The sequence below is a fragment of the Ochlerotatus camptorhynchus genome, unplaced genomic scaffold, assembly GCF_037179485.1.
Source record: "Ochlerotatus camptorhynchus isolate MF236.1 unplaced genomic scaffold, CSIRO-AGI_Acam_v1.1 ptg000222l, whole genome shotgun sequence".
Classification (NCBI taxonomy): Eukaryota; Metazoa; Arthropoda; class Insecta; order Diptera; family Culicidae; genus Ochlerotatus; species Ochlerotatus camptorhynchus.
In genome coordinates, this window is record NW_027040712.1 from 2,466,643 (window position 1) to 2,486,766 (window position 20,124).

The following is a 20,124-nucleotide window of genomic DNA, read 5'->3' on the forward strand; positions in this document are numbered from 1 at the left end:
TTTCTGAGAAGAAAGTGTGTTTTCGGCATCATCGGAAGGAAAATTGTTTTTGCGATTGCCAATTCGCCAACCATTTTGCGCACCATCGGTGCGTGGTCACGCATACCTGTGCACACGGATCATCGTCATCGAGTGTCAGCATCTGCCTCCACATTCAAACCGCTCATCCATCTCGTGTGTTCAGCTGAGTGCCGAGCTTCATACAAGCACACACCAACGAAGACCGCCCGCACACGCGGATCGAAGATCATCAAAGCTGCACGTCGCTCCGCTGCTGCTGTGTAAACGCTCGGTGGTAGTAGTATAGGATTATCAGATAAGTTTTTGTTCTTGTTTCTTTCTTTCTCCCATCAGTTAAATTTTAAGTTTGTGTTTCTGTGTTTGTATTTTTTTTTCTCGTGTATTGTGTCCGAGTAATTTTGATTATCGTTGCAGTGGTAGAGCGTTTTTCGCTCCCACTAGTACGGCAAAATGGACATTTTGTCGGAAGACGAAATGGACGTTTTGTCGGAAGATGACACCACTTTGCCACGCGATAGCAAGAAGGGTCGAAAACGTCTGTCATCCCAGAAATCAGATGATGTCATCCCTGGTTCGTCATCTCAGTCTGGTAATGGGCAGGGACAGATAAGCCCCCGATCGCGAGCCTACCCAGAAGACTCGACTGGCCCATGGGTTGTTTACTTTCAGCCCAAAAAGAAATCTTTGAATGTAATGCAAATTACTAATGATCTGACGAAGCGGTTCTCGGCCGTGACCGAAATCTCGAAGGTGAGGTATAATAAACTTCGCGTTGTCGTCTCTAACCTGAAACAAGCTAACGAGATTGCTGCCTCCCAGCTCTTTACACTCGAGTATAGAGTGTACATCCCAGCTCGTAATGTGGAGATCGAAGGTGTGGTCACCGAAGCGAGTCTGACCCCCGAGATCTTGGCGAAGCAAGCGGTTGGCCGTTTCAAGAACCCCTTGCTTCCCACGGTTGAGATACTGGAAGTCCAGAAGTTGAACGCAGTATCTTTCAGCGAGGGTAAAAAGAGCTTTACCCCCACAGACTCGTTTCGGGTGACCTTTTCTGGTTCAGCCCTTCCTCACTACATCGAGTTGGGAAAACTTCGGCTACCTGTGCGTTTGTTTGTTCCTCGGGTCATGAACTGCCAAAACTGCAAACAGTTGGGACATACGGCCTCTCACTGTGGCAGCAAGGCACGCTGTTCTAAATGCGGGGAGAAGCACGAGGATGGCGCCTGCACAGTCACTGCACCAAAATGCGTGTACTGTAAGGGAACTCCTCATGGTCTCTCGTCGTGCCCGGCGTACAAACAACGCGGGGAGAAACTAGAACGCTCTCTTAAGGAGCGTTCCAGGCAGTCTTTTGCAGCAATGCTAAAAACAGCCACACCATCAACCAACGACAAAAATCCCTTTGCTGTTTTGTCTGATGACGAGTCTGACTCTGACTTGGCTGAGGAGGGAGTTTCTTTCAGTTTTCCGGAAGGTTCTGCACGGAAACGAAAACGCATCCGTTCGCGGAAAGTTGCAGATAAGGAACCCCAAATCAGCTTGCCCAAATCAAGGAGTGATGGAAAAAAGGAAGTTTCAACTCCTCCTGGTTTCCGCAGAACTGATTATAACCAGAATTTTCCATCTCTCCCGGGGACATCAAAAACCCCTGATGGCCCATTTTTAAGAACAGAAGCCCCTTCTTCATCCGGGTTGTTCTCATTTGATAAAATTGTGGACGATATTCTCAAGTACCTCAATATTTCTGATCCTCTCAAAAGCATTGTTCTGGCAATGCTTCCTTCTGTGAAGACCCTCTTGAAGCAATTGACATTGAAGTGGCCCCTCATTGCAGCAATCATTTCCTTCGATGGATAATTTTCCAAACGAGGTCGGGGATTTGATCACTATTCTACAGTGGAATTGTCGAAGTCTTATTCCTAATTAGACTCTTTTAAGTTTTTAGTTCACAATAATGATTGTGATGCATTTGCTGTTTGTGAAACTTGGCTCTCTTCAGATATAGATCTTCCTTTTTATGATTTTAACATTATTCGACTGGATCGTGAGGATTCGCGTGGAGGAGGGGTACTTTTGGGGATCAAAAAGTGCCATTCTTTCTATAGAGTGAATCTTCCACAATTTACAGGTATTGAAGTTGTCGCATGTCAGGCTATTATTAAAGGTAAGAGCCTTTGTATTGCTTCTGTTTATATTCCTCCTAGAGCCGTTGTTAATCGAAAACAACTTTCAGATATATGTTCAGTACTTCCTGCTCCACGGTTGATTATGGGAGATTTTAATTCCCACGGTACAGGCTGGGGGGAACTGTATGATGACAACCGTTCTACTTTTATATATGACCTCTGTGATAACTTCAATATGAAAATTTTAGACAATGGAGAAGTAACACGTTTGGCTGGCCCATCCTCGAATGGAAGTAGATTAGACCTCACACTCTGCTCTAACTCATTATCGTTGGATTGCACGTGGAATGTGATCCAAGATCCCCACGGTAGTGATCACTTGCCGATCAAAGTTTCAGTTGCCAGTGGGTTCAATCCATCGGAACCCGTTAACGTCGCGTACGATCTTACCCGTAATATCGATTGGACAAAGTTCAAGAATGTGATTGAAGATGCCCTAACGTCGGTAGAAGGGCTTCCACCGTTGGAGGAATATAACTTCCTCTCCAATCTGATCTTGGACAGCGCGCTTCAAGCTCAAACTCGGCCGGTTCCAGGAACGTCTTTCCGTAGGAAACCTCCTTCCCCTTGGTGGGACCAGCAATGCACTGAGGTTTATCGTAAAAAGTCCGACGCGTTTAAGCTTTTCCGGAAACGTGGAACACCCGTACATTTCGAAGCGTACTCGGCTCTTGAACGCGAACTCAAGAGCCTCATCAAAGCCAAGAAACGCGGATACTGGCGGCAATTCGTGGACGGATTATCGCGCGAAACGTCGATGAATACGCTTTGGAATGCGGCGCGAAGGATGCGTAACCGGTCTTCAAACAACGAGAGCGAGGAGTACTCCGATAGTTGGATTCTCAAGTTCGCGCGAAAAGTATGTCCTGATTCTGTGCCGGCACAGATGATTCCTCGCGAAACGACGAATTCGGTAGACGAGATCAGCCAGCCTTTTTCAATGCTGGAACTCTCACTCGCGCTCCTTTCGTGTGGCAATTCGGCTCCGGGGGCTGATAGAATCAAGTTCAACTTGTTGAAGAACCTCCCAGACGTCGCTAAGAGGCGCATGTTGAACTTGTTTGGTCAGTTCCTGGAGCTTAATATTGTTCCGGATGATTGGAGGCGGGTGAGAGTTATAGCCATTAAAAAGCCTGGAAAACCCGCGTCAGATCACAACTCGTATCGTCCCATTGCGATGCTATCGTGTATTCGAAAATTGTTGGAGAAAATGATCCTTTTTCGCCTGGACAAATGGGTTGAGTTGAACCACCTACTCTCAGATACTCAATTTAGTTTCCGTAGGGGCAAGGGAACGAACGACTGTCTCGCGTTGCTTTCCACTGAAATTCAGTTGGCTTTTGCTAATAAAGAGCAAATGGCTTCTGTCTTCTTGGATATTAAGGGGGCTTTTGATTCAGTATCGGTTGAAGTCCTTTCAGACAAACTCCACGCTTGTGGCCTTTCCCCATTAATTAATAACTTTTTGTACAATTTGCTGTCAGAGAAACATATGAGCTTTTCTCATGGAAACTCTACAGCTTCTCGATTTAGTTACATGGGTCTCCCCCAGGGCTCATGTTTAAGCCCCCTTCTGTATAATTTCTACGTCAGAGAAATTGACAATTGTCTAAGGGACAACTGCACGTTGAGACAACTTGCAGATGACGGAGTAGTGTCTATGACAGGACCCAGAGAGGCCGACCTGCAAGGACCCTTACAGGATACCTTAGACAATTTGTCTACTTGGGCTATCCAGCTAGGTATCGAATTCTCCACGGAGAAAACTGAGTTGGTCGTTTTTTTCTAGGAAGCATAGCCCAGCACAACCGAAGCTTCAACTTTTGGGTAAACCGATCACTCATTCTATGTCCTTCAAATATCTTGGGGTCTGGTTCGATTTAAAATGCACCTGGAGATCCCACATTGAGTATCTGAAGCGGAAATGCCAACAAAGGATCAATTTTCTCCGAACAATTACCGGAACGTGGTGGGGAGCCCATCCGCAAGATCTTCTAACGTTGTACCGGACAACGATTTTATCGGTTTTAGAATACGGTAGTTTTTGTTTCCAGTCGGCGGCTAAAACTCACATCATCAAACTGGAACGGATCCAGTATCGCTGTCTTCGTATCGCGTTAGGATGCATGCACTCGACTCATACGATGAGTCTCGAAGTGTTAGCGGGCATGTTGCCACTCTCTGATCGGTTTTCGGAATTATCCCTCAGGCTCCTCACCCGTTGTGAAATTATGAACCCACTGGTGATTGCAAACTTTGAGAAGCTTCTTGAGCTAAACCCTCAAACTCGTTTTATGTCATTGTACTACGTGTACATAACACAGGATGTCAGCCCTTCGCAGCATAATCCCTATCGTGTTTGCTTCTCCGACTTCGACAGTTCTGTTCATTTTGATTTATCAATGACGCAAGAGATTCGCGGAATCCCAGAGCATCATCGTTCCATGATTGCTCCGTCAATTTTCGCTGCAAAGTTTGGCCAAGTTGATTCCGCAAGATCGTTCTTCACAGATGGATCACTAATAGAGGCGTCCGCTGGTTTTGGTATTTATAACGAATTTCATAGCGCCTCTCGAATGCTTCATGCTCCTTGTTCCGTATATGTTGCTGAACTGGCGGCAATACATTATACGATAGAAACGATCGCCTCACTTGCACCAGATCATTATTTTATTTTTACGGATAGTCTCAGTTCTGTCGAGGCTATTCGCTCCATGAGGCCGGTAAAGCACTCCTCGTATTTTCTCATGAAAATACGAGAGCTTCTAAGTGCTTTATCTTTAAGATCTTTTGTCATCACCTTTGCATGGGTCCCATCTCATTGCTCGATTGCGGGCAATGAGAAGGCGGACTCGCTTGCAACGGTGGGCGCTATGGAAGGCGATATTTACGATCGACAAATCGCCTACGACGAATTTTTCTTCATTTATCGTCAACAGTCACTCGCCAGCTGGCAAAATAAATGGAGTGAAGGGAGTTTGGGACGATGGTTGTATTCAATTATCCCTAAGGTGTCGAAGTGTCCTTGGTTCAAAGGTTTGGAGGTGGGTCGAGACTTCATTCGTGTGATGTCTCGCCTCATGTCCAATCACTATTCACTAAGCGCTCACTTGTTCCGTGTTGGGCTGGGGGACAGTAATCTCTGTGAATGTGGACAAGGTTACCAGGACGCAGATCACATTATTTGGTCATGTGCTGAGCACCGTGGAGTCAGATCCGAGTTGTACGATTCCCTTCGGGCTCGAGGTAGACAACCTAATGTTCCAGTTCGGGATATTTTGGCTAGACGCGATCTGGAGTTTATGCAACTCATATATGTTTTCTTGAAGAATATTAACCATAGATTGTAAGTTTGATTAACCTTGTGTTTAGTTTGTGTTTTGTATGTGTGTGTGTGTTTTTTTTTGTAGATTTGTTTCTGTAATAATTGTATAATTACAGAGTTGATATAACGTCGATAGGATTAAGTATTTGTTTTAGAAATAGTGAAATTTTTGAATCATAAATCATATTCCAAATCTCCTTTTCCCTCTCCCGATCCAAACAATTGTCATCCACTAACCTCGAGAAGACCGCGAGTAATCGGTTCCAATCCTTTAATTTTAGATTTAAGACATTTATAATGTATAAAGAAAATGATAACTTGGCTCTGTAAAGTTTATTCGAATGAGCCTGTACAAATAAAGTAATTAACAAAAAAAAAAAAAAAATGGGTTGAGACAAACCACCTACTCTCAGATACTCAATTTGGTTTCCGTAGGGGTAAGGGAACGAACGACTGTCTCGCGTTGCTTTCCACAGAAATCCAGTTGGCTTTTGCTAAAAAAGAGCAAATGGCTTCTGTGTTCTTGGATATTAAGGGGGCTTTTGATTCAGTATCGGTTGAAGTCCTTTCAGACAAACTCCACGCTTGTGGCCTTTCCCCATTAATTAATAACTTTTTTTACAATTTGCTGTCAGAGAAACACATGAGCTTTTCTCATGGAAACTCTACAGCTTCTCGATTTAGTTACATGGGTCTCCCCCAGGGCTCATGTTTAAGCCCCCTTTTGTACAATTTCTATGTCAGAGAAATTGACAATTGTCTAAGTGACAACTGCACGTTGAGACAACTTGCAGATGATGGCGTAGTGTCTACGACAGGGCCCAAAGGGGTCAACCTGCAAGGACCCTTACAGGATACCTTAGACAATTTGTCTACTTGGGCTATCCAGCTAGGTATCGAATTCTCCACGGAGAAAACTGAGTTGGTCGTTTTTTCTAGGAAGCATAGCCCAGCACAACCAAAGCTTCAACTTTTGGGTAAACCGATCACTCATTCCATGTCTTTCAAATATCTTGGGGTCTGGTTCGATTCAAAATGCACCTGGAGATCCCACATTGAGTATCTGAGACGAAAATGCCAACAAAGGATCAATTTTCTCCGAGATCTTCTAACGTTGTACCGGACAACGATTTTATCGGTTTTAGAGTACGGTAGTTTTTGCTTCCAGTCGGCGGCTAAAACTCACATCATCAAACTGGAACGTATCCAGTATCGTTGTCTTTGTATCGCGTTAGGATGCATGCACTCGACTCATACGATGAGTCTCGAAGTGTTGGCGGGCATGTTGCCACTATCAGTTCGGTTTTCGGAATTGTCCCTCAGGCTCCTCACCCGTTGTGAAGTTATGAACCCACTGGTAATCGAAAACTTTGAGAAGCTTCTTGAGCTAAACCCTCAAACTCGTTTTATGTCATTGTACTACGTGTACATAACTCAGGATGTCAGCCCTTCACAGCATAATCCCCATCGTGTATGCTTCTCCAACTTCGGCAATTCAGTTAGTTTTGATTTATCCATGACGCGGGAGATTCGTGGGATCCCAGAACATCATCGTTCCATGATTGCTCCGTCAATTTTCGCTGCAAAGTTTGGCCAAGTTGATTCCGCAAGATCGTTCTTCACAGATGGATCATTAATAGAGGCGTCCGCTGGTTTTGGTATTTATAACGAATTTCATAGCGCCTCTCGAATGCTTCAAGCTCCTTGTTCCGTATATGTTGCTGAGCTGGCGGCAATACATTATACGCTAGAAACGATCGCCTCACTTGCACCAGATCATTATTTTATTTTTACGGATAGTCTCAGTTCTGTCGAGGCTATTCGATCCATAAGGCCAGTAAAGCACTCCTCGTATTTTCTCATGAAAATACGAGAGCTTCTGAGTGCTTTATCTTTAAGATCTTTTGTCATCACCTTTGCATGGGTCCCATCTCATTGCTCGATTCCGGGCAATGAGAAGGCGGACTCACTTGCTAAGGTGGGCGCTATGCAAGGCGATATTTACGATCGACAAATCGCCTACAATGAATTTTTCTTCATTTATCGTCAACAGTCGCTCACCAGCTGGCAAAATAAATGGAGTGAAGGAAGTTTGGGACGATGGCTATTCTCGATCATCCCTAAGGTGTCGAAGAGTCCTTGGTTCAAGGGGTTGGATGTGGGTCGAGACTTCATTCGTCTGATGTCTCGCCTCATGTCCAATCACTATTCGTTAAACGCTCACTTGTTTCGTGTTGGGCTGGGAGACAGCAATCTCTGTGAATGTGGACAAGGTTACCAAGACGCCGATCACATCCTTTGGTCTTGTGCTGAGCATCGTGGAGTCAGATCTGAGCTATGCGATTCCCTTCGGGCTCGAGGTAGACAACCTAATGTTCCAGTTCGGGATATTTTGGCTAGACATGATCTGGAGTTTATGAAACTCATATATGTTTACTTTAAGAATACTAACCTTAGATTGTAAGTTTGATTAACCTTGTGTTTAGTTTGTGTATTGTGCGTGTAGTTTTTTTTTTTATGTTTGTCTTCAAGATGAATAAAAATAAGTTCATGTTTTAGGATTAATTAAATATTTGTATAATAAATCATATTTCAAACCTCCTTCTCCCTTTCCCCATCCAAAAAAATTGTAAATCTCCACTAACCTCGAGACGACCGCGAGTAATCGGTTCAATTCCTTTAACTCTAGATTTAAGACATGAATCATGTATAATGCAAATGATAACTCGGCTCTGTAAAGTTTATTCGATTGAGCCTGTACAAATAAATTAATAAAAAAAAAAAAAAAAAACATTTCAAATTAAAGAATGATTATTTCAAAGGCATCTCTGGTGACAGTATTCTGATCCAAACTGTGCATCATCCTATAGGTCTTATCAATCTGAATAAATTTGCCAAAAACTGCTACCTTCTGTCTAGTTGAGCTTTCAAGTTATAGCAAGTAAGTAATTGCACTGTTCACCATCCAATCTATCTGAGCAAATATGATGAAGACCGTAGAAAGTGAGGTTATTGACATAGTGACTACATTTTTTTTTTTGGTTTTCTTAATCTGCTCAAAGATGACGAAAACCGACAAAAAATTTACTCAGGTGGTTCAAAATATCGATTTTGCTCCACCAAGTTCAGTAGATTTCAAATCAGGTCCTGATAATTCTCCAAAAATTTGAAATCAGTTAGATGCTAGCTCATACTGCTGTACTGGCCAAATCGAATTGATCGCTGTTTGCAAATGGTGCTCTTCTCTGTTAGAATTTTTAAGATTTATTGCTAGCTGATTGCAGATCTTCCTATACCCCAGTTTAATTTAGGGGAACTACATTTTATGTACACTCTTATTTCACAATTATGGGCGCTCTTGAATGGGGGCACATGGATGTGAGATGGGCGAAGCGCGTACATCTAAACAATTAGTAAGTAACCAGCTCTAAATTGACAGATTACACCTGGACATGCTCCGAGTATCTCCCAGGAAATAGCTAAATTATAATGTGAGCCAACACGCACAGTGCAACACGACATATCAAAACACCTAGTAATTAAAGAACAAGATCAAGTGTACCCATGGCTACATTCGTTACACCCAGACATGATATGGGTTCTCACGAGATGCAGCCAGACTATGGCATTATATTTAGCACCATAGTCCACATTGTTCACATCTGGCCAGCAAACTGGCAAGGTTTTGGTATATGCTGAAACCCACCTTAATACACATCAAATCATATGAGAATTCATTAACAAGATGGTCAAGATGGTGGGTTTCAGTGAATTCTCGATTGATGTACTACATCTCGTTTTCAGAAGCCGTGAAAATCTAAGAATTTAAGTATCGTACATTCAGTATATCCTGTCCGAGAAAATGCGAAGCGGTGAAGCAAATTGTATGCATTTTGTCCACAAAACGGTGTCACTTGTTGGTAATAATCCTGGAATCAATGTACACATTCTAGGGCTCCTTAAAACATGTCTGAGTGCTTTAATTTGTACTGCCATTGATTTTTCGTGCTTGTAGTTGAAAGTCTGCCAGGTTCGTTCGTATGAAGATGATTTTCGCATTTGGCACAATTATTCGCACCATCGGAGTGAGGTACAATAGCTGCACCACTCATGACTTCCTGATCGAGGGGGCATTTCTTTGACGTCATTTTTGGTGTCAACACATTTTCGATTGTATTCCATCGAGCTCCGAGAAACACCCCTCTCCAATTATGGTTATTATTTACCATATCATAATATTATCTTTCAGTGGCAGGTAGAACGAAACTCCAGAGACGCGCCACTTTTGAGCAGAGAAGATGCTCACATAGAGTCTGCTCTCCTTGTAGAATAAAGTAAAAGTTCGAGTGAAATCCGACAGCGGGGCCAAACCGCTCGAGTGTGCGAACGTGACCAGACCAATCAGTGTTTCTAGTGATAAGACTCTCAAGTTATCAGTTGAATGCGATGAGTTTACCTACCTTAGCTTCTGCCGCGTAAGGTGAGTGAGTCTGACTTTGGCCGAGTCCAGTCGGGTAAGATGACCTCCTGGTTCGTCGTTTGTTCCATTCGTGAAGAAAGAAACAAAAACCCGTCGTCGTTGTCGTCGTCTACGTTGGCGGGCATTGTGAGAAGGGCCTGTGTATCTTCGTTCATTTGAGTCAGCCCTTTTGTTCCGACGATTGACGATGATAGCAAAGTGGGTCGAGTCGTTTCAGTGATGAATCTCCGGCGGAGGCACTTTGAAGAAACTGTGCCACAGGTTTTGTAGTGAAAGTTAAAACTGCCGTTTTTGGTCTTCCGTGTATGCAGCTTTTTCCGCGGGTCGCATGAGCGTGGGTAGGTAATATGATATCACAGCTCGGTGCCTTGGCTGTCGGTCTCTGCCTGTGGTGGTTGGAAGTGCGATGAGAAAAAGTGCGCGAAATGGAAATAATCACAATTATCAGCACTGTATTGAGTGGATGAGTGCGCGGGGATTGTTATTTTGATTAATCATTTTTGATGAAATTTAAAACCCAGATCAATCCAACCAACGGTGACAAAAGCGACAAGCGTCAATCGGGCAGACAGTACTGAGAAAGAGGATGTCTATTTTAATTATAATTAATTATAAAACATCTTCACCTGATTGGGAGTAAATCCAAAAAGTTTGTTTGTGGGAAACAGGGTGGAACCATACATTAATTTGAAAAAATGACCAGGATTTGAGAGATTAAGCAAGATTCCTGATTAAGGAGATTCCTTGTAGAGTCCACAAATGGCCGCCACGTAGGCTATACATGTACTTTCGCTTCAAATTTTCTATTAAATAAATCTCGGAAATTAATGCCCTATTTCACCTGAAATTGCTACTTCATGTATGTTGCAGAACAGCAAACGTGAAGTAACAGTTTCAATGTGGTACGTTTCGGGGAAGCTGATATTTGTGCACTTAAAGTTTCAAAGTGGTTACCATGAATAAGTATCTCACAGCGAAACACCTTAATTGGCTGTGTGTATGATTTTGTTTATATGACACATTTCCAATATTGATAGAGGCTACCCTCGCCTGTGGATTTGAAGAAATACTTCAAGTCTCCTCATCCATTAATGTATGAATTAGGTAAAGAAGTGTACGTTTGACTATCATCACGTTTGAGCATACCATAGAGGTAACTCTAAGACCAGAAGGTCCCGAAGAAACGTGCGCAGCTTTTTGGCTCAGCTCTTGTACTCTCTTCAATCGATCGCAGTAGGCTGCGCTTGAAAGATGACGTATTTTTCATTTGCTGCGTATTTTTCGTCAGCGGATTAAGCTTTTTTGCCTTGAATTTGCTAATTTTTGTGCTGAAATTTAGTTTCAAGTGTTCATAAAGTTATCATTTAGTGACATATGGTGTTTTTCCTGTACTGAAGCGTCCAGTTTTGAGGCCAAATTAGCTTAAAAAATGAGAAGAATATAGCAAGTGAAAATAGAAACATGCAGTGACAAAAGAAAGAAGCAAGAAAAAAAAAATAAGGTCCGTCTTTAGTGCTTTGGTTGACCTTGAATTTAACCTCCAAAATCTACGTCGCAGCTTCAGTTCAATTGTTTGGTGTCGGTTTAATTGCCTCCCGAGAGCCCGGTTCTCCGAGTTCGGATGCCACACTTTCGGCGCGTAGTTCTATTGAGAGATTCATCACCGTGGACGAGTTTTAATCCGGTCCGATTGGTGATATAGCCCAGGAAAGCGCTGATAATGTGTCCGTCGCGAGTTTTGGTGGTGATTCGGTGGCAGACGTTGCTGTGAATCAGCAAGTTGTTCGGTTGCTGGTCTCTTGACGGTGTCGGAGATTGCAACTAATATCAAAAATGCCTCGCTCAAGACTTGACGGGGTGTAACTGATGGCCGCGAACGGTTCCTAGGGAAAGCACTAGACGCAAACATCCTCCCAGGCATGGCAGTGCAAGACAATTTGTGTTCGGAACTACGTAAACCATGGATTGGGGGATCAAATTAACATGGTGAGACCAATCCAAATACTTTTTACAATAAAAAAACATAAACTAAATACGTGCCAGGATTCAAAAGAACATTTTGAAGCTGGAAGTGTGTGTGTAATACTAATATCCAATTGATAGAGGTAATACATACATGCGGGGCTTATTGAAAGTGAAAGTAACCTCGGAATGGGCGTGACTCTCCAGACATTCTGAAATGGGTTGCTGGATCTGCAATAAAGCTATCACCTTCTAACTCCCGGACTAAAGCTGTCTACAATGACCATAAATGCGACATTGTAGAGAGAGTTCTTCCATAATAACACTGCATTCCAGTGGGGGTTAGAGGGAATACACACACACACACAGCTCTGGTACTCTCTTCAATCCCAAGCTAATCGATGCACCCCTCGAAACATAGGAAAATCCACGAACCCCTCATTTTATCTGTCAAACTTTCATAGCAAATCAAAACAAACATTGTGTAGTACTAGAATTTCGACTATAATGGGGTACGTTAATCGATTTGCTTGGGATCAATATTTTTCAAGTAGTGAGCCAATCTAAAATCTTTAGTTTCCACCGGTTGCTAGTACTGTCGCATTAATGGCCCATCACTCATTTTCAACTTCTATTAAATTTGCATGGTGCCGTACTCTAGCTGAACTATCAACCTTTCGTTCATTAAACGTTCATGTAAAGTTCTATAACCATTTCAGTTAAAGTTTAGCAGGGATTAAAAACAATTTTTAACCATTTTCGGTAAGGTCAATTTATAGTTCGCGTTTATGCGGGACCCTTTTCAGACCTTTCTCTAGCTAATAAATTTATAACACTAAAGATTCATTTCCAACAAACTCTTTTCTAATTTGTTAATGTGTGTTTGATTTCCACTTAGTTTAGTTGTCAGTTTACATTTCCTCTTGTAAATGTAAGCCATCTCGCAGTAATTTACATTGTGTTTTTGATGTTGGCTCCAAGGCTGCCGGTGCCTCCCAATGGGTCTGGGTTCGATCCCAGCCGAGGTCGGTGGAATTTTTCTGAGGCATAAAAAACTCTGGCTACAGGTCCTTCGGTAGGGAAGTACACCGTTTGAAAAATTCATGTAAATTTCTGCGAATATAGCGCACATAAAGTTAACGCTAGATTTGGCGTAAATTTACACTATATTTCACATAATATCATATCACATAAATTTGTAGTATTGTGTGCAAGATTGCAAACGATTCCGTTGTTTATGCCAACTATAGCTCAAAATTCAACGAGGGAAGATTTACGCGATAGTTAAAATTCAGAATTTTTTTCTGTGTACAGCCGTTGGTCCCGATGTCCTCGTCGGTGATTGGCACTCGGTTGCGAAACAGAGACCGACGTTAAATAAAGGAATCAAGCAGAAGAAGAAGAAGGATCAAAGGCAGGGGAGGTGTAGCGTCTTACCACTGCTCGAGTAGTATGACAGGAGCTAACGGAACGAAGGAAAGAGATTGTGCGAAGTGAAATGGTATCCGTCGGTCGATAACATATACGCTCTGTTAGAAAATAATGATAATCGTTTGTTTGGATTACCATTCGACTGGTTTCATTATTACTACCATTTTACGACAACGTAGAAGCAAGGTGGTAGGTAGTTAAAAGTAAATGTGTAAATGGAAGGTATTGATATACATTAGAGTTCCAATGAAAATGGTCATCTCAAATTTAAAAGATACCCGTGCTGGTGGTGTAGTCGTAAGCGTGATTCAATCCCAGTGGGCGCTGCTGGGGTTTTCTGAGGCATAAAGCCGTTGGTCCCCGGTTCATGAGTTGATGGGTCGAAAGGTAGGGTCCAGGTGTGGTAGCTGCTTCCCTGGCGTCGGTAGCATTGGTACTCTTTATAAAGGTATATCCAGTCAAATAAAGCTTTGAAAGGATCAACACTAGTAAGGGTACTTCAGAGGCTCCTTATCCGAAACGCGTTCCAATTAGAGAGGCGTCAGATGTCGTCTACGCCGCAATTGAGGCAAGCACGTTCACTTTTCGTTTTCAGAACCATGTCCTGCGAAAGGAAAGCAGTGTAGATTTTGCAAAATTTTTGAACACATTGTGATTACACCTTCACGCAGTACGAGAAGTTGTCGAAGAAATCAAACCACAAAGGCAATTCCATCAGCTTCAGGGAAACTGAAGGATTTTTTAAGAACTTCTTGCTTCAGGGATATTAAGAGAGCTTCAAGAAAACTTAAAAGATGTTCAGTAGACTTGGGAGAAATTGTGAAAACTTAAAAAAACAGTTCCAAGAACCTCAGGGAAGATAGGTCTAGAGATAACCAGAGGAGGTCAGAGATTTTAAGGTTGTCACAATAATTTCAGGGACGTCGATACGTTCGGGCAAGTTTAAAGATCTTTTAACATTAGTTTCGGTGATGCAGCAGAAAACGAAGGAAACATGGCAACTAACCTTGAAGCACGCGCCGAAGACGACCTTCAAGACGTTGAGAAGGAGATCGGTTGGCTGAAAAACAACAAAGCAAATGGTGTAAATCAACTACCAGGCTAGAGCACTGCACTGGGTAATTGCCAAGATTTGGGAGGAGGAGATATTACCGGAGGTGTGTATGAAAGGCGTCGTATGCCCAATCTACAAAAAGGGTGACAAGTTAGATTGCTGCAACTATGCCGCCGCCTGTCACCATTTGCAAGAGAGTTCGTGGGGCAATACCAGGTGGAATTCATGGGTGCCCGCGCTACCGCGGACCAAATTTTCGCGATTCGACAGGTTCTGCAGAAATGCTAAAAAAAAACACATCATTTTTTCATCGATTTCAAATCCGCATACGACACAATCGATCGAGATCAGCTATGGCAGATTATGCACGATTACGAGTTTCCGGAAAAACTGACGCGATTGGTCAAGGTGACGATGGATCGAGTGATGTGCGTTGTTCGAGTGTCGGGGACACTCTCGAGTCCCTTTGACTTTCTGTCTGCTATTCAACATCGCGTTCGAAGGTGCGATCAGAAGAGCAAGGATAGACACGAGTGACACGGTCTTTAGGAAGTCCATCCAGCTTAATGGCTTCGCCGATGATATCGACATCATGGCACGGAACTTTGAGACGATGGCGGAAACGTACATCAGACTGAAGGCTGAATCTAGGCGGATTGGACTTGCCATCAACGCATCAAAGACAAAATACATGAAAGGAAGAGGTTCTAGGGAAGACAATGTCAGCCTCCCACCCCGAGTTCAGATTGACGGTGACGAAATCGAGGTGGTCAATGAGTTCGTGTATTTGGGCTCACTAGTGACCGCCGAAAATGATACCAGCAGAGAAATTCAAAGACCCATTAATGCAGGGAATCGTGCCTACTTTGAAACTCCGGAGGACGCTTCGGTCGAATAAAATTCGCCGCCGCACGAAGTTGACTATCTATAAGACGCTGATTAGACCGGTGGTCCTCTACGGCCACGAGACCTGAACTATGCTCGTGGTGTTTTTGAACGGAAGGTGTTACTTACTATCTACGGTGAAGTGCAGATGGATGACGGAACGTGGAGAGACGAATGAACCACGAATTGCACCAGCTGCTGGGAGAACCATCCATCGTCCACATTGGAAAAAATGGGCGACTACGGCACGTCGTACACGCAAACTAAAAATTTATTACAATGAATGTTAGTTCCACTTCCTATCATTCTCTGTTCATGAACATCGCAGCGAATGTTAGAAGTTGACCTTACAGGCGATGTAATGGTTTTTTGTCTTTTTTATTTCGTTTTCTATCTACGCTTTTGACTATACCAGTAAACTTTTTATGTATAACATTGTAGAACGACGCACACACTTGCCTCGAATCTCTCCAGCAGAAAAAGCATACACACTTAGTTTTTTCTACCGAGCTCGGCTGTGCAAATCTCGGCAACAAAAGTTTTACTGAGATCTCAGCAAACATTTCATTTGTTTGCTGAGATTCAGCTAAGCATTAACTGAGACTCAGCAATCCAACGTCATTTTTGCTGAGATCTCAGTGAAACTTTTTTTGCCGAGACTTGCACAGCCGAGCTCGGTAGAAAAAACTAAGTGTGTACGAAACCAAGTATGAGAGGAAATGAGCGCTTCTTGTTTGCTTTCAGGCTACCCATATTCAGAAGCATGGAGAGAGCAGTGGAGAAAGCACAGGTCTGTTAATCGCAACGTTCGTGGTTCGAGTCCAGCCGGCAACCTTTTTCCTATTTTTTTCGACATAATTAATTTCACTCACTAATACACTCCACATTTTCCGGTCTCCAATTTTTTTACATCGGACCGCAGCTAGGTATATCGCATCCTCGGTTCATGCGGTCTCCACTAACATCCTCTGATGATGAATCACACATAATTGTAAGCGAATCTTACATCCCCCGGTTGGGTGTAAGAATGCCGCACGACAGCCCATTGGAATTGTTTCTAGAAAGCGACCCAACAGGAACAAGAAGAAGAGGCGCTCAGCGGTAAAGGTGGATCGACCAAGTAGACCGCGACCTGCGGACCCTTCGCAGACTACGAGGCTGGTGAAGTGTGGCCATGGATCGAGTAGAGTGGATACGACTTCTTTGGACAGCAGAGGACAACAAGGTCTTAGCCTGATTGGTAAGGTAAGGTAAGTTACGTTAGTTTCGATAAATTCAGGACAGTATCATTAGCTTTAGCAACATTTTGAGAAACTTTTAGAAATCCCAGAAATTTCAAGGAAACCCAGATCACTCACGAACATTTTAAAGAACTTTATTATTCATTTTATTATTTTTATGGATATTCCAAGTATCTCGAGAATTATCAGAGATCTTCAGAGCAGTTCCATTAATTAATTGCAGGAACTTTCAATAAGTTCCGAAGAATGATGGAATATTTCGAGAGTTTGAGGATAGTTCTAAAAATTACTTTAAAGATACGGGGTCTTCAGAGAAGTATAATAAATATTTGGAAAACTGTTTCTGTGCTAGAGAAGTTTCGAAAACTATTTGAGTAATTAAATTTTAGAGTAAAGCTTAATTTGAGACCTGCTTGAATATTAAGGAAACTTCATGAATGTTCAGAGATTTTAAAGGATGTTCCATAAGCTTCAACGAAGTATCCAAAAATGTTGGAGAATCAGGATAGATCAAAGATCTTCAGGGTAGTTCGAAAATTTCGGCAACTCTTAAAAACCCGTGAGAAATTCTGGTCTAAGAGCATTATTTATGTTCAGCGAAAGTTCCAATTTCTTCAGGGAAGCTCCGAAAACTTCTGAAAATTCTAGACTTTCGGGGAACTTTAAAGAACTTGAAATTTGGTTTCAGCTTTCAGTCTTCAATAAAAAATTATACAGGTTTATCATCGTCAATGTTTTGTTGATCGTTAAGATTTTAAAGCTGATCAAATGACGGTACAACTTTACATCCCCTGAAGAAGGCCAAGCCCATAGACCGGAACCTTAAACATAAAACATCCAAGCATTTTGATCCACCGTTAAACTGAAAAGCCTAATTCCGAAAAATTTAGTTTCATGGCGAGTTGATAGCTGCATCCTAGTTTTAATTAGAGAGTAGCAATTCCAGAATTTTATGTTTTGTGGAAGCAGACATTTGTGCTCATGAAAGCTTCATGCTAAGGCTTCTTTAGAGGATTACCTTAAGGGCACATATAAAAATCAATGGGTATCCAGCTCCAAATATAGCATCTCTTCTTCTTCTTCTTCTTCTTCTTCTTATTCTTCGCATTTCAAGCTTATTGCATATCGCATATTAGCTTATTGCGTGCTCTCAACTTAGTGTTCTAAGATACACTTCCACAGTTATTAATTGAGAGCTTTCGATGCCTGTACCATTTTTTGCATTGGTATAATTGTGTGGCAAGTTCAATCATACTTCTATGCCCAGGAAAGTCGAGAAATTTTCCAACCCGAAAAATTCCTAGACCGGACCGGGAATCGAACCCAGCCGCCTCCACAGCATGGTCTTGCTTTGTAGCTGCGCCTTTACCGACTGAGCTAAGGGAAGCCCTAATATAGCATACGCATTCTCTTGATTTTCTTATGCAGCCTATCAACATTACCATTAGCAAGCTATATCGACATCTGCATAGAGCTTCAACGGAAATATTCCAATTCAGTAATTTGGAGTAAAGTAATACGGAACATTGCAAAATGGTACGCAGCGTAGCATCAAAACAAAAAGGTCATTGGGATTTTTATGAGGTGAAAAAATCGCTGGTCACATTTTAATTCGGAAGGGAAGTAAACCCATTGGTTCCGGCCCATGTGTTGATGAGTTCGATAGATTCCAGGTGCGCAGTCGGTGCCGTTGGTGATTAATTGATTGCCAATTGACATGGCCAAGTGATAATTATCACTTGGCCATTTCAATTGGCAATCGACGCACGTCGATGATCGGCACTCTATTGTCGAAATAACAAAAAGAAGAAGAATATGACGAAGAATAAGAAGAAGAAAATCCCATTAATTTGAATGATTTTAGATTAGCGGCGGTCTAGTTCGGTAGTAAACACAAAAATCATAATTAACAATGGTTTGAATATACAGTACTTTCCCGTTTTTGTCAGCCCCATCTGAAATTTTAGGCTGACAAAAACGGGAAGCTGACAAAATCGGGAGATTTTCTTTTTCAATATTTTGACCATCAAAATGAATCAAGTTTAACCATTATTTATCCACTATTAATGGAATTTCTGATAAATGTTTACTATTCTTATAACAAAGGGTACACCAAATGTCTCGAAAAGTTTGCGTTCGGTTTATTGAGCCGGTAGGTACAGTTCGCTTTCCTTAAATTCCGCATGGTTTTCAGCGCTGCAACTAAGGCTGAACTTCAATTTCAGTATCAACGTAAATACACTAGCCAGGAGCCGTCCCGAGATGTTCGGTATGATTCTGGCTACCGCGTTGATGGCCTTCGCTGCCTTCTCGTAGGCGTATTCTACGTGGCTATTGAAACGAAACGGTCGTCGACCATCACTCTCAGGCATTTCAACACGCACTTCTCGTTTTTTGCGTGCTCCACAATGGTAATTTCTGACCGCTGTGACGCTTTAAAGTTACTGATCAATACCACCTCGCATTTTGTTGTGGGCTATCTGCAGCTTCGCTCCATGCATTAGGTTTCCAATCATGTCAACCGCCTCGGTCACCTTGTCTGTCACCGTAAGACGACGTCATCTGCAAAGCCAACGATCTCAACTCGGTAGCTACAGCGTTAGACCGCCGTTTTAAATCACGTTCCAGAGCGTTGGACCAAGGATGGAGCCTTGTGGAATTCCCGCCGTGATCCTAGTCGATCTCTTTCCCATATTTGGCCCGTAGATCAGAACCCGGTTCTGGAAGTAGCGTCGGCCTCCCAGCTGGAGCTGTTGAACGCATTCTTGACGTCGATCGTGATCACAGCATAATATCGATCTCTTCTCTACTTCTGTTTCGACGCCTTCTCGGCTCTCTAGAATTGCATCCACTTTTGCTCTTCCTTTTCGATATCCGAACTGCCTCTCCGACAATCCTTGCCCACTCTTCGTTCATTTCGTCAGCTTGTTTAAGATGATCCTCTCCAAGATATTTCCGAGTGTATCCAGCAGGCATTGCTACGAGTTGTTCTTTGGTGACTTCGTCGTTATCTCCCTCTCCGTCTCGGTACGATGTAGGTGGCCAGGTCGTTGGATCGTGCTTCGAGAAAAGTCCTTCCACGATGACTTTCAGGTTCTCTAAGCACATTTCAGTGGGCATGACTTGACATCTGATCTTCGTCGTCACGGTGTGCGTCGTTGACAGCAGCGTCTCGACTCAGCTCCAGTTGATAGTTTGACTTGCTCTGCATTATCTCCCGTTTATGTGCTCGGAACATTCCTCTTTGTTCCTCTTTGTCTGCTTCTGTTCTTGCTCTCTGAACACATCATCTGGCTCTGAGACAACTAGCGCGGAGGGTGCTAGTTGCCTCGTTACAGCAGTAAGCTGGAAGTTCCACTTCAGGTCACAAGTTCTCGTCCTCTGTACTGCAACAGGATTCCGTTGGCCGATGCCATATCAGATTTCCTGATGATCACTATGTGTATATCCTTCACACACTCTTCAATTTATGTTATCCACCAGCGACGGACTGCTGTCCGCATAAAGTGACGTCGATAATGGATTCCCGACCATCTCTG